Below are 15,234 nucleotides of genomic sequence, written 5' to 3'. Positions count from 1 at the left end.
CCTAAAAGAGAATTAGAAAAATTTAAACCAAAAATAGTATTTATTTAGACTATCGTTTTTAGACTTAGTACTTAGATTAACGTTATTACAAAGTTGCAAACATTTATTTTTGTGATAGTTATATATAATCAATCTCTCATATATTATCATGCATTTATATACTTTAAATTACCGATTTAAATAAACAAATTCAACATTTATTTACTTATGCATGAACATCTTCTATATAATATTGCATTGATATATTTTGAAATACTTATTTAAAAATAAGTATTGGGCATTATCCTATTCGTGCAAAGCGCGTAGAAAAACTAGTATACATATAAATACTAAATAAATATACATACCAATATGACATGCACAAACACACATGTATTTATATTGAGAACATTAAAGTAGATAGCTCCGTATAATCTAAAATATATTGAGTCATCGATAATTAAATATTGTAATATCATATTTTCACACTTCAAAAACTAAACATATAAACATATAAGGTAATCCAACATTTCTAAAATCTCAAATTATTTTCAAGAGGTAATCTCACATCACATTAACCAAACAATTTCTTATGATTTGTAAGTGACAACAAAATTATTATCACTCTCCAAGGATGTGCGCTGCGAAAATATCACGTAATAGCCTGAAAACATGAGAGGTAAAGCGTATTGGGAAGATCTCGTATGAATATAGGACAGACTTGAAAAATAAAGTATTTGCAAATAATTGAACTTATAACCATAATAATCATTTTTATTTGTTGAAAAATGGCAATTATTCTTCTAGTTGGGCTGTCAAAGTCCAAGTATATGTGGTTAGTTGGTACCAAGTGGCTTGTGGTTCACTGGTATCGGATTGCTCTTGTATATGGGAGGTCTAAGGTATCCCCTTCCTTTGTAATAAAAAAAAATATATAGTTAGTTGGTGTAAGTAGAGAAACACTCAAAGACCATTCTCCTTCACTAGTTCCTTTTCATTTTTTCAAATGTATGGGGGGGGGGGGGGGGGGGGGGGGGGGGGGGGGATGTGGGTGTTGTAATTTTAACACAGTTTTATTTATATCTCGTGTTTAATGCAAAAATGATTTCAATATTATGATTTTATGCGTAATTATTTACCAATACCGATTTAATACCATCTAAAGAGTTCAATAAAAGATATAGGCCTTGTTTGGTAAAATGGCTGTTAGCTGATAGCTGTTAATTGATTGTGTTAATTAGAGGGTATTCTAATTATTAGGACTCTATTATTATTAGTATTCGTTACCTATTGTTACTAGTATTAGTCTTGTATTAGGTTTGCTATTCGCTACTATATATATTCCTGTACAGACTTATTATTTGATTCATTCAGAAATATTATATCCTCATCTGGTATCAGCAGGTTCTTTTTCTCTCTCTCTATGGCGCACCTCGGTTCTGATGGCGGTTCTGTTGGAAGTTCTGAACGGACTGTTTCTGAGGCTGCGCTTGTGGCACCCCTGCAGTCCGGGGTGTCGTTTTCTTCGGCTCATCACTTCGTTTCCATCAAATTGACATCCCGTAATTTTTTGTTTTGGCGCACTCAGCTTCTTCCGTTCCTGGATGGCCAAGGATTATTGGATTTTGTCGATGGAACGTCTGTGTGTCCCCCGTTTACTGCGATTACGGTACCTTCTGCCGAGGAGGCTGCTGCTGCCGTGTCTTCGTCGGCCGTATCGTCCGCCGCTCGGAGTGCATGGCTTCGTCAAGATAAGGTCGTGCTCTCCTTGTTGATCTCGTCCTTGTCTGACGAGATGATGCATCTTGCCATCGGTAAAACCTCCTCTCGGCATTTGTGGGTGGCGATCGAACAGGTTCTTGGTTCGACGACTCGGGCCCGTGCTCTTCGGTTGGTGGGCGAACTGCAAGGATTGCGGCAGAGGATGCTTCGATCCCGGATTATCTTGGGCGTGCTCAGGTGCTTATTGAGGATTTGGCACTTGCCGGCCGTCCGGTGACACTAGAAGATCAGAATATGTATATATTCCGGGGCTTGCGGTCCGAATATCGCCCTTTGGTGGCGTCGCTGACGAGGGGTGCTCCGGTGTCTTTACCCGAGTTATCCGATTTTCTTGTTTCGCAGGCCTTTATATGTGCTGATGATGGTGGTGACGTTGCTGCTGCTCCGGTCGCCATGGCGGCTCAGCGAGGTGGAGGTCGCTCGGGCGGGCAGCAGCGTGGCGGCGGCAATCGAGGCCGAGGTCGTGGCAAGGGCCGAGGGCGTGGTCGAGGTGGCGCCGGGGCTGTCCAGTGCCAGATCTACTCCGGCGAAGGCCACTCGGCCGCTTCGTGCTATCGTCGTTATGATGGCGCTCCGGGGCCGCGGGCACATGTTGCATATTCTGTTGATGATTCGGCTTCGGTTAATCCTCAGCAGTGGTTTCCTGACACTGGTGCGTCGAATCATGCCACTCCGGATCCGTCTTTAATGTCCTCGGCGGTTCCTTATAATGGTCCGGATCATCTTCGTGTTGGTGACGGTAAGTGTTTACCTATTGTTAGTACTGGTTCATCTTTGTTAGCCGCATCTAAAACACTGTTTCGATTGTCTGATGTTCTTCATGTTCCTGGGCTTTCTGCGTCTTTATTGTCTGTGCAACGGTTTGCTCGTGATAATAATGTCTTTTTTGAGTTTCACCCTGATTGTTTCTTTGTGAAGGATCGTTCAATCAGGGAAGTTCTATATAAAGGGCCGGCTTCGGGGGGTCTCTATTCTTGGCCTGTCTCTCGTTCAAGTCCCGCTGTGTTTGTGGCCTCTCGAGTTTCCTCTGACGTGTGGCATAGCCGGTTGGGTCATCCTCACCCGCGTGTCTTGCGGCAGATTTTAAATTCATGTTCTATTCAGTCTAGTTTTAGTGATACCTCGGAATTGTGTCGTGCTTGTATGCTTGGGAAATCCTCACGGTTTCCCTTGCCTCGTGTCAATACTACTACGTCTCATGTTTTAGAACTTATATATACTGATATTTGGGGCCCATCGCATTTTCTTTCCGTCAATGGCTTTCGTTATTTTGTTTTGTTTGTTGATGATTATACGCGCTATGTATGGTTTTATCCTATGCGTTTGAAAACTGATGTGTATGCTATCTTCGAGCAGTTTCGGTCACTAGTTGAGCGTTCATATGGTCGTAAGATTGTCTCTATTCAATCTGATTTAGGGGGAGAGTATAAACGGTTGCACCGTACTTTTGTCTCTTTGGGTATTAATCATAGGCAGTCTTATGCCTATACCCATGAGCAGAATGATAGAGTTGAGCGTCGGCATCGTCACGTTGTGGAAACGGGTTTGGCTCTCTTGGCCCAGGCTTCGGTTCCACAACGATATTGGGATTATGCCTTTGAGACTGCGGTCTATCTCATCAATAAGATGCCGACTCGGGTTTTGGATAATGATAGTCCTCATTCTCGGTTGCATCGTTCTAGTCCTTCTTACTCTTTCTTGCGTGTGTTTGGCTGTCTCTGTTATCCTCTGTTACGCCCGTATAATCGTAACAAGTTGCAGTATCGGTCTTCTCCGTGTGTGTTTCTTGGTTATCCGTCTTCGTTTCGTGGCTATCGTTGTTTTGATCCTGCTACTAACAAGGTATTCATTTGCCGTCATGTGCGGTTTGATGAAACCATATTTCCATTTGCTTCTTCTGTCCCCTCTCAGGTCTCTAGCTCTCGCCCGATTGAGCCGTGGGGTGTTGACGCCGTTCAGGTTGGCGCGAGCTCCGGTGTTTGTTCTGCTGGGCCGGATCCTCGTCCGGAGATGGACACGGATTCCGGGGCTGCTGGTGCTGCTTCTGATTCCCGCACCGAGACTGCCGTGGCTCCAGATGTGGCAGTCTCGGGTGCTCCTAAGGCGCCCAAGCGAGGTCGGCGCGCGGTAAAACCGGTTCCACCTCGGTCTCATGTTATGGCGACTCGTTCTTTGGGGCCGACGCAGCATGTGGCTCTTATGACTGTTTCTGAGCCGACCTGTTATTCTCAAGCAGTTCGGTATCCGGAATGGCGTGAGGCCATGGATCTTGAGTTTAATGCCTTGCTCCAGAATCACACTTGGCGTCGGTTAGTCACACACCTGGTATGAATGTTGTAGGCTGCAAATGGGTGTTCAGGACGAAGCGCAAGGCTGATGGCACGATTGAGCGGCACAAGGACAGGACTTTTTTGAGACCTTCAGTCCTGTTGTAAAACCCACAACCGTGCGGCTTCTTCTCTCCTTGGCTGTCTCTCGCGGTTGGGTAATTCGGCAGTTGGATGTTCACAACGCCTTTCTGAATGGTAATCTTGCAGAGACAGTCTACATGCGACAGCCGCTGGCTATGAGGACTCGTCACGACCGGATGATGTATGCTTATTACAGAGGTCACTCTATGGTCTTAAGCAGGCTCCTCGCGCATGGTTTAACAGGTTACATGTTTTCTTGGTGTCGGTTGGTTTTTCACCTTCAAAGACTGATGTCTCTTTATTCATATACACTCGTGACTCTGTATCTTTATATGTGCTTGTTTATGTGGATGATATCCTTGTTATGGGATCTGATGCTTCGCGTGTTACTCGGCTTCTGACTGACTTAGCCTCGGAGTTCAAGATTCGTGACATGGGTGCTCCGTCTTTTTTTCTGGGCATTGAGACGGTCTCTCGTGGTGATGGTTTGTTTCTTTCTCAGCAGCGATACATGCGAGATATCTTGAGCCGTGCAGGTGTGGTGGACTGCAAGCCGTTGGCTACTCCGGTGCCTGTGACTCGACCCGTTTCTGAATCTGTGGTTCCTTATGCCGATCCCACGCAGTATCGCAGTCTTGCTGGGGCTCTGCAGTATCTTACTGTCACTCGCCCGGATTTATCTTTTACTGTGAATCGGGTCTGTCAGCATATGCACTCCCCGACTACTGAGCATTGGGCAATGCTCAAACGTGTTCTGCGGTACGTTAAAGGCACTTTGCATTTTGGTCTGTTTATTCGCCCATCCTCCTCTGTTGCAGTGCATGCTTTTTCAGATTCGGACTGGGCTGGGGACCCCGCTGACAGAAAGTCTACTAGCGGCTTTGCGGTTTTTCTTGGTGACAATCTGATCTCTTGGTCTTGCCGGAAGCAACGTACGGTTGCTCGTTCGTCTACAGAGGCCGAGTACAAGGCACTAGCTGACGTGTCTGCTGAGGTCACCTGGTTGGTTTCTCTATTGCATGAACTTCGGTTGCCGTTGGCAGCTCCTCCCACTCTCTGGTGTGATAATCTGGGTGCAACTTATCTCTGTTCCAACCCGGTGTTCCATGCTCGTACGAAACATGTGGAAATTGACTATCACTTTGTTCGTGACAAAGTGGCAAAGAAAGAGTTGCAGGTTAGCTTCATTTCTACTAAGGATCAGCTGGCTGACGTGTTCACTAAAGCTCTCCCTGGTCCGCGTTTCTCTACTCTGTGTGGCAAGCTCAATGTTGTAGCTAGTCCACCTTGTGCTTGAGGGGGAGTATTAGGACTCTATTATTATTAGTATTCGTTACCTATTGTTACTAGTATTAGTCTTGTATTAGGTTTGCTATTCGCTACTATATATATTCCTGTACAGACTTATTATTTGATTCATTCAGAAATATTATATCCTCATCCTAATAATCCAAAATCAATGGTTTAATTATCTTTTGTACGTTCATTTTAATCGCTTTCAATATAAAACTACTTGTGAAACATATCACAAGTGACACATTCAAATATTATATACTAAAAAATGTAGCAATATAATTGATGCTATGGAGTTAGTGAGACATGATAGCTAGGCGCATAGAAAAGTGTGAAGAGACAAAAATGTCTTTACTAAAAATAAGAAAATGTATGAGAATGACTAAAAATGTTTAAAAATAATAATAATTTGTTAAATAGCAAAAATTAAAATCTAGGACTAAATTTAATCAAATTAAAGAAAGAAACTGGAAAAAAGAGGAAATTACGTTTCAAAAGAAAAATTGAGCTATTGAAAATTTAAAAATAAATAAAATTTAAATTCCCTCAACGGGGAGGGACCGAGGGACTGAGGGAGTCGGTCCTTTTATTTTATTAAAACTTTCTTTTTTTCAGTGATTCAAAATGTTAAATAAAAAATTAAAATAAGGGGCGACTTCAATTTTATTACCGTTGGAGTTTAGGGTTTCCTATTTCAAAATGTTAGATTTCAATTTCTTTGTTTTTTTCGTCAATTTCAGCCATGAAGCTAAGATTAGGGTTTCCTATTTCCAAGCAGTTTAAATTTCCTATTTCTTTGTTTTTTTGGCGTTCTCTCCCACCCCTCAAAATTCTCTCCGTCTCAAACACTACCCCGCCAATCCGCCTTCCGCCGGAAACAGGTACCGGAAGACGTCGAATTTCAGGTTAATGCCGGCCCCCTAGAGTAGGATTTGGAGGGTAAAAAAGTTGAAGCCATGAAGCTATGATTGGGGAGGCAAAGTCACTGATTTATTCCATTGTAAGTTGCTCTCTCTTGTGTGGTTATAATTTTTATTTTTTTCCGATTCTTTATTTTATACTAGTTTTGTGTATTTAGTTTTGTTTTAACTCTCTAGCAGCACCTCGTCAATGCTTTTCAAAAGAGTTAATTCCAGCAATGGTCCTCCGACTATGTTGATTTTCCACAATTGATCCCTGACTTTTAATTTGGACAATTTAGACACTTGACTTTCGAAATCTTTCCAATGTTAGTCCTTCCGTTAGTTGAAGGTTAAGTGAATGTTAGTTTGAGGGGTAAAGCAGTCATGCGACCAAGGAAGGTGAATTATACTCTAAGCAAGTGAAATGACTACTTTACCCCTCAAACTAACGTTGACTTAACTTTCAACTAACGGAAGGACCAACATTGGAAAGATTTTGAAAGTCAAGTGTCTAAATTGTCCAAATTAAAAGTCGAGGACCAATTGTGGAAAATCAACATAGTCCGAGGACCATTGTTGGAATTAACTCCTTTTCAAAATGTTGTTCTCCACTTTTACGGGCCCCACCTTATTTGCGATTTCAATTTCAATTATCAAACTAGAACACACCCCTATTTTTCCACGGATTTCCCCTTTGTGCCGTTCATTTTATTATTCTTTTGGCATATTTTTAGTTTGAATTGTGTATTTTCAAAGATCATTATTATAGTGCACTAAAAATAATTATTATGGTTGTTTCAGTTACAGCATCAACTACGAATGGCAAGCCTGAAGATGTCTTGAGTGTCTAAATTGTCCAAATTAAAAGTCGAGGACCAATTGTGGAAAATCAACATAGTCCGAGGACCATTGTTGGAATTAACTCCTTTTCAAAATGTTGCTCTCCACTTTTACGGGCCCCACCTTATTTGCGATTTCAATTTCAATTATCAAACTAGAACACACCCCTATTTTTCCACGGATTTCCCCTTTGTGCCGTTCATTTTATTATTCTTTTGGCATATTTTTAGTTTGAATTGTGTATTTTCAAAGATCATTATTATAGTGCACTAAAAATAATTATTATGGTTGTTTCAGTTACAGCATCAACTACGAATGGCAAGCCTGAAGATGTCTTGCAAAAGACAATTGATTCATCAAAGAAGCAAGTCCTAGATTTTGTTGGAATGGATGTTGCTGTAGCCCAATTTCGCATTGGATTCCTTGAGCGGACAGGCACGGTGCCTGTCGACTGTTAGCTGCAAAAGAGACCCAACGGGGAAAACTGGGCGTCTCTCCTAGATGGGGTTCGTAAGAACTCACATGAATAGTTTCATATTTGTTTCTACGTTTATTAATTTTTTTTATATTTGAGGTGAGATGTTAAAAGTTTGAAAAACTTACAAATTATAGAGTTTACCGTATGTACTTGTTTTTAAAGTACAGCGACAATTCGATCTAGTTTTTATATTACACGAGTGGGGTTTTGGAGAAATATAATTATACTTTTAATTAATGAAGTGAAAGTATGTCGATTGTATTTAGGAGGGGGAACCCAAAGTTCAAAGGTGCCCTATTTCGTCATATCTGATTACTTCTTCTAAATATCACTAGGAGGCTCGGTGAGCATATGATATCCGATCGAATGGGAAAGCGGTGTGCATGAATTCCACCTCTGGTATCCTCGATGCCTCCTTGCGGCATCTCTCCCTCTCAATGATGTTTCCCTCGCTAGCTTGGTTGTCCGGTGCCCGCCGAACTAGAACTATAAGTTTCCTTGAGTCGCATTCGAATGTCTTGGTGTGCCGTATCTAATCCCTCAACAGCTCGGCAACCCTCGCCTGTTCCTTTGCAGCAGGAAAACAGATTGTAAAAAAAAATAATCCCTAAAAATAAAAAATCAAAATAAAAATAGCGAAAACACACACAAAGACAAAATATACACAAAAAATAAAGAGGCACAAATATATTCAAACTAAAAAAAAAAAATAACGAAACGAAAAGTCAGAATAAAAATAGATAACATGGAAAAGAAAAACGCAACAGACCAAATATAACACTTGAAAAATGCTAAATTAAAGGAAAACAGAAGAGCAATCAAAAATAATAAAAAATATGCAAAAAGAAACGCTAACAAAAACAATAAACCGGTAAAAAGGGAGAAAATTAGTGCATGAGAAAAAAACACAAACAAAACAAAACGAAAAGAACTTCAAATCATCCAGAAACACATTCAAAGAAAAAATTAAGGAAAACAAATAATAAAAAATATGCAAAAAGCGAAAATTAGTGCATAGGAAAAAAACACACAAACAAAACAAAACGAAAAGTCCAAATCAACCCATGAAGTATTCAAAGAAAAACAGAACAAATAAAAAGCACAAATAAATGCATGAAAAACATTGAAAAAACCAAATATTTCAAAAATACTCTTTTAGAAAATAAACACCATTGAGAACCAAAAAAATATAAAGATAACGAAACGAAAAAAACTCCACACATTCAAAACATATACACAAATATACCAAATACACACATTTCAAGAACACATTGCACACAGGGAACACATTCAAAGCAAAAAATATCACCCAAAACTACACTCACACAGAAGAGATAAATATAACAAAGCAAAAATAGCACAAAAATGCAGACATAAAGGAAAAGAACCAACTACGCAAATGAACAAATGAACAATAAAAAGAAGAAATTATCTTTAGAAATACGCAATTCAAACTAAAAATACGCCAAAAGAACGCTAACAACAAAATATGAATAAATTATCTTTAGAAATACGCAATTCAAACTAAAATTACGCCAAAAGAACGCTAGCAACAAAATATGAACGGTAAAAAAGAAAATTAATACATGAAAAAAAAAATACACAAGCATTGAAAAGAAACATTTATGAACTTCAAACCAAAACGTTATGAACAAACTGAAATTATAAAATGATCAATGGAAATACACAATTCAAACTAAAATATGCTAACGAACAAAATGAACAGTAAAAAGAGAAAATATATGCATATGGACAAACAAAAAAAAACATGAAAAAATATAACGAAGCATCCAGACATAAAACGCAATAGACAAATATAACGAAGCAAAAATAACCCAAAACCTATAGAACTACACAATTAGGTGAAAAAAAAACAAAAAATACACATATACAACAAAATGAAAAGAACTCAGGAACACAAAGAAAAATGCAATGAACAAAAACAAAAGTCACAAATATAACAAAGCAAAAATAGCACAAAAATTCAGGGAAAACATAAAGTGAAAAAACCAAAAAACTACACAAATACGAAGCAAAAATATCACTCAAAAATAAAATAGAACACACACAAATATAATGAAACGAAAAGAGACTCCGAATAGAACACATTCAAAGAAAGAAAAATGTAATGGACAAAAAACAAAAGTCACAAATATAATAAAGACCAAAATATAAGTGCTAAAATTATAAAATGATCAATGGACATACACACTTCAAACTAAAAATATGCTAACGAACAAAAAGAACAGTAAAAAGAGAAAATCTATGCATATGGACAAACAAAAAAAAACATGCAAAAATATAACGAAGCATCCAGACATAAAACGCAATAGACAAATATAACGAAGCAAAAATAACCCAAAACTACATAAAATTATAAAATGATCTATAGAACTACACAATTCAAACTAAAAATACGCCAAATGAAAACAAACAAAAACAAAACACACAAATATAACAAAGCAAAAATAGCACAAAAATTCAGGGAAAACATAAAGTAAAAAAAAAAAAAATTAAAAACCTACACAAAAACACTTAAAAAATGCTATAAATTATGAAAAACAACCAAATAAATCAAAATAAAATTATCTTTAGAAAAAAAGAAAATTAATACATGGAAAAAAAATAAAAAATACACAAACAGCAAAAAGAAATCCAAAACATAAACGTTATGAACAATAACGAAGCAAAATATCACCCAAAACTACACAAGAACACTTAAAATGCTATAAATAAAAGAAAACGCAATAAATATGTCCTAACAAAAACAAAATGAAACGTAATAAAAGGGGGAAAATAATGCATGAAAAAAAAAACACACACACACACACAAATATATGAAACGAAAAGAACTCCAAAATATTCAAGAACACACACATTCAAAGAAAAATGTAATGGACAAAAAACAAGTCACAAATATAACAAAACAAATGCAGTAAAAACATAAAGAGAAAGAACCAAAAACTACACAAGAACACTTGAAAAATGTCATATTTATAAAAACAACCAAATAGATCTTTAGAAATACGCAATTCAAACAAAAAATACGCCAAAAGAACGCTAACAACAAAATATGAACGATAAAAAAGAAAATTAATACATGGAAAAAAAAACAAAAAATACACAAACAACGAAAAGAAATCCAAAACATTTAGGAACTTCAAAGCAAAACGTTATAAACAAACATAACGAAGCAAAAATATCACCCAAAACTAAACAAGAACACTTAAAATGCTATAAATAAACAAAAAATGTAATGGACAAAAAACAAAAGTCACAAATATAACAACAAAGCAAATGCAGTAAAAACATAAAGAGAAAGAACAAAAACTACACAAGAATACTTAAAAAATGCTATAAATTAAACTAAATACATCAAAATATAAGTGCTAAAATTATAAAATGATCAATGGAAATAAACAATTCAAACTAAAAATATGTTAACTGTAAAAAGAGGAAATTTATGCATATGGGCAAAAATATAACGAAGCAAAAATATAACGAAGCATCCAGACTAAAACACAAATATAACGAAGCAAAAATAACCCAAAACTACTCAAAATTATAAAATGATCTAGAACTACACAATTCAAACAAAAAATACGCTAAAAGAAAGCTAACAAAAACAAAATAAATAGTAAAAGGTGAAAATTACTGCATAGGAAAAAAAACAAAAAATACACAAATATAACAAAACGAAAAGAACTCCAAGATATTCAGGAACACAAAGAAAAACACAATGAACAAAAATAAAAGTCACAAATATAACAAAGCAAAAATAGCACAAAAATTCAGAAAAAACATAAAGTGAAAAAACCAAAAAATTACACAAAAACACTTAAAAAATGCTATAGATTATGAAAAATAATCAAATACATCATAAACACTCCTTAGTATACAAGTACTAAAATTATAAAATAATCATAGAAAATACACAATTCAAACTAAAAAGAGAACAAAAAATCCACAATATAAAGAACACTAACGAACAAAGTGAATGGTAAAAAGAGAACAAAAAATCCAAAAATATAACGAAGCGAAAAAAAACAACAAAACATTCACGATTTAGAAACACATTCAAAGCAAAACGTAATAGACAAATATAACGAAGCAAAAATAACACAAAACTACACAAAATTATAAAGTGATTTATAGAACTACACAATTCAAACAAAAAATACATCGAAAGAACGCTAACAAAAACAAAATGAACAGTAAAAGGAGGAGATTAATGCATGGGAAAAAAATAAAAAACACCGAAATATAACGAAACGAAAAGAACTTCAAGACATTCAAGAACACATTCAAACAAAAATGCAATGGACAAAAACAAAAGACACAAATATAACAAAACAAAAATAGCACAAAAATGCAAGGAAAACATAAAGAGAAAGAACCAACTACGCAAATGAAAATTTCAAAAATATGACGAAGCGAAAAGAACTCAAGGCATTTCGGAACACATTCAAAAATTACACAAGAACACTTGAAAAATGCTATTAAATTAAAAAAAATAGTGAATAGGTCATAAATACTCATAAAATAAATTTAATGTTCTAATGTTCCAAATAAAATTATCTTTAGAAATACGCAATTCAAACTAAAAATACGCAAAAAGAACGCTAACAACAAAATATGAACGGGGCAAAAAAGAAAATTAATACATGAAAAAAAAACAAAAAATACACAAAAGAAAAGAAATCCAAAACATTCAGGAACTTCAAAGCAAAATGCTATGAACAAACATAACGAAGCAAAAATATCACCCATAACTACACAAGAACACTTAAAATAAATATGTCCTAACAAAAACAAATTGAACAGTAAATAAAAGAGGGAAATTAATGCATGAAAAAATAAAACACACAAATATAACGAAACGAAAAGAACTCCAAAATATTCAAGAGCACATTCAAAGAAAAATGTAATGAACAAAAAACGAAAGTCACAAATATAACAAAGCAAATACAGTAAAAACATAAAGAGAAAGAACCAAAAACTACACAAGAACACTTAAAAAATGCTATAAATAGGGAAACAACTAAATACATCATAAATACTTGGTAGTAAACAAATGAATGTTATTTATAAAAAAATATAAGTGATAAAATTATAAAATGATCAATGGAAATACACAATTCAAACTAACAATATGCTAACGAACAAAATGAACAGTAAAAAGAGAAAATTTATGCATATGAACAGTAAAAAGAAAAAACATGCAAAAATATAACGAAGCAACAAGACATAAAATGCAATAGACAAATATAACAAAGCAAAAATAACCCAAAACTACACAAAATTATAAAATGATCTATAGAACTACACAATTCAAACAAAAAATACGTCGAAGGAAAGCTAACAAAAACAAAATAAATAGTAAAAGGTGAAAATTACTGCATGGGAAAAAAACAAAAAATACACAAACATAACAAAACGAAAATAACTCAAAGACATTCAGGAACACAAAGAAAAACGCAATGAACAAAAACAAAAGTCACAAACATAACAAAGCAAAAATAGCACAGAAATCCAGGGAAAATATAAAGTTAAAAAACCAAAAAACTACACAAGAACACTTAAAAAATGCTATAGATTATGAAAAACAACCAAATACATCATAAACACTCCTTAGTATATATAAGTACTAAAATTATAAAATGATCATAAAAAATACACAATTCAAACTAAAAATATGTCAAAAGAACACTAACGAACAAAGTGAACGGTAAAAAGAGAAAACTTATGCATGCGAAAAAACAAAAAATGCACAAATATAACAAAGCGAAAAGAACTACAAAACATTCAAGATTTAGGAACACATTCAAAGCAAAATGTAATGGACAAATATAACAAAGCGAAAATAACACAAAACTACACAAAATTATAAAGCGAACTATATAACTACACAATTCAAACAAAAAAATACATAAATGAACAGTAAAAGGAGAAAATTAATGCATGGGAAAAAATGAAAATACACAAATATAACGAAACTAAAAGAACTCCAAGACATTCAAACAAAAATGCAATGGACAAAAACAAAAGTCACAAATATAACAAAGCAAAAATAGCACAAAAATGCAAGGAAAACATGTGTATGTAATTTGTAAAGCATACCATCATATATACAAATACACAATCATATGTATTCCCCTTCCCTTTCTTCCCAGTCCAAAACAAAACAAACACAGAAAAAATAAAAACTTAGAAAGGGAGATAAGAAACCAAAAATTTACCTGCTCACTGCAATCCTTCTCAACCTTCCCTTATTCCTAGCAATGCTTGATGTGAATATCCTCAAGCTATGTATTCTGTTCTAGTCGAAAAATTGTTAGATAAATGCAATTGAAATCCCTAATAAGGTACTGGATAATCTATTTATATTGGAAGAGTTGGGAGCAACATGTTGAAAAGCTTGATAAGAAACCAAAAAATTTACCTGCTCACTGCAATCCTTCTCAACCTTCCCTTATTCCTAGCAATGCTTGATGTGAATATCCTCAAGCTATGTATTCTGTTCTAGTCGAAAAATTGTTATATAAATGCAATTGAAATCCCTAATAAGGTACTGGATAATCTATTTATATTGGAAGAGTTGGGAGCAACATGTTGAAAAGCATTTACAAAGCCGATTTGATACCTTGTGGTTAGGTGCTAAGGTCAGCCCTGATACGTGGTGGTTGCTAATGTGATGGTTGATGGCAGATCCTCCTTGCGTAGATATTAAGCCTCTGTGAAAAGAGTGATCGAGAACAAACCTACAATACTTGAATTTTCAGGTTAGTAAAACTGTAAAAGTGCATTATAACTCCATCACGGAGTATTAAGAGAATACAAATATAGAAGAAACTAATCATGATGAGAAACAGTGTATAGACATTCTCTTGGGGCAATTAAATCAATTATTTTACCTGTCATAAGGTGGGTAATTTCTTTTCTTTACACTGCAGTTTATGGCTTCATCTTTCAATCAGCCCACTTTAACTTTCACTTTTCCTCTTTGTTGAGCTTTATTTTCAGCAAATGCATTCATTCGTCTCTGAAATGGAAAAAATATTTACAGTGTACTCAATTATAGATTCATGGCTGCAACATTTTTACCCTCCAAATTCAATGTCCTACGGTGGCCCATTTCCGGCGAAAGGCGGATTGGCGCGGGAAAGTGTTCGAGATGGAGAGAACGCCAAAACTCATTCGGTAATTAAGGAAAATAGACTAAATACGTCGAAAATACTCAGAAAATTAAAAAAAAAAAATCACTATTCCTAATAAAAATACCTTCAAAATTTACAAGTACTAAATTATAAAATGATCTTTGACAAAAGACAACTCAAACTAAAAATATGCAAAAAGAAAGCTAACAACAACAAAAAAAAATGAACGGTAAAAAGGAGTAATTAATGCATGGGAAAAATAAAAAATACACATAACAAAAAGAACTCCAAGATATTCAGGAACACAATAAAAGAAAAACGCTACGGACAAATATAACTAAAAGAAAATAAACCAAAACTACAAAAGTGCTATAAATTAAAGAAAACAGACT

The 15,234-nt window shown here is 35.3% G+C and overlaps 1 long non-coding RNA gene across 16 annotated transcripts in view; it reads right to left on the bottom strand.

Moving 5' to 3' along the window:
* Nucleotides 1-7,840: 7,840 nt before the first annotated feature.
* LOC109162090 overlaps nucleotides 7,841-15,234 on the bottom strand; it is a 33,494-nt gene continuing 26,100 nt past the window's right edge. For 14 of the 16 annotated variants that reach the window (XR_002051019.1, XR_002051016.1, XR_002051024.1 and 11 more), the window contains 5 exons: nucleotides 14,600-14,727; nucleotides 14,329-14,446; nucleotides 14,128-14,202; nucleotides 13,925-13,999; nucleotides 7,841-8,247 (listed from right to left, as the gene is read on the bottom strand). This is a non-coding gene — a long non-coding RNA (uncharacterized LOC109162090). Of the gene's footprint in view, nucleotides 8,254-13,924; nucleotides 14,000-14,127; nucleotides 14,203-14,328; nucleotides 14,447-14,599; nucleotides 14,728-15,234 lie in introns of all 16 variants that reach the window. The other 2 variants (XR_002051032.1, XR_002051029.1) reach the window with 2 other exon arrangements.

This window comes from Ipomoea nil, unplaced genomic scaffold, assembly GCF_001879475.1.
Source record: "Ipomoea nil cultivar Tokyo-kokei standard unplaced genomic scaffold, Asagao_1.1 scaffold0302, whole genome shotgun sequence".
NCBI lineage: Eukaryota > Viridiplantae > Streptophyta > Magnoliopsida > Solanales > Convolvulaceae > Ipomoea > Ipomoea nil.
The sequence above is the reverse complement of the archived record's forward strand: the minus strand, read 5'-3'. Positions and strand labels throughout refer to the sequence as shown.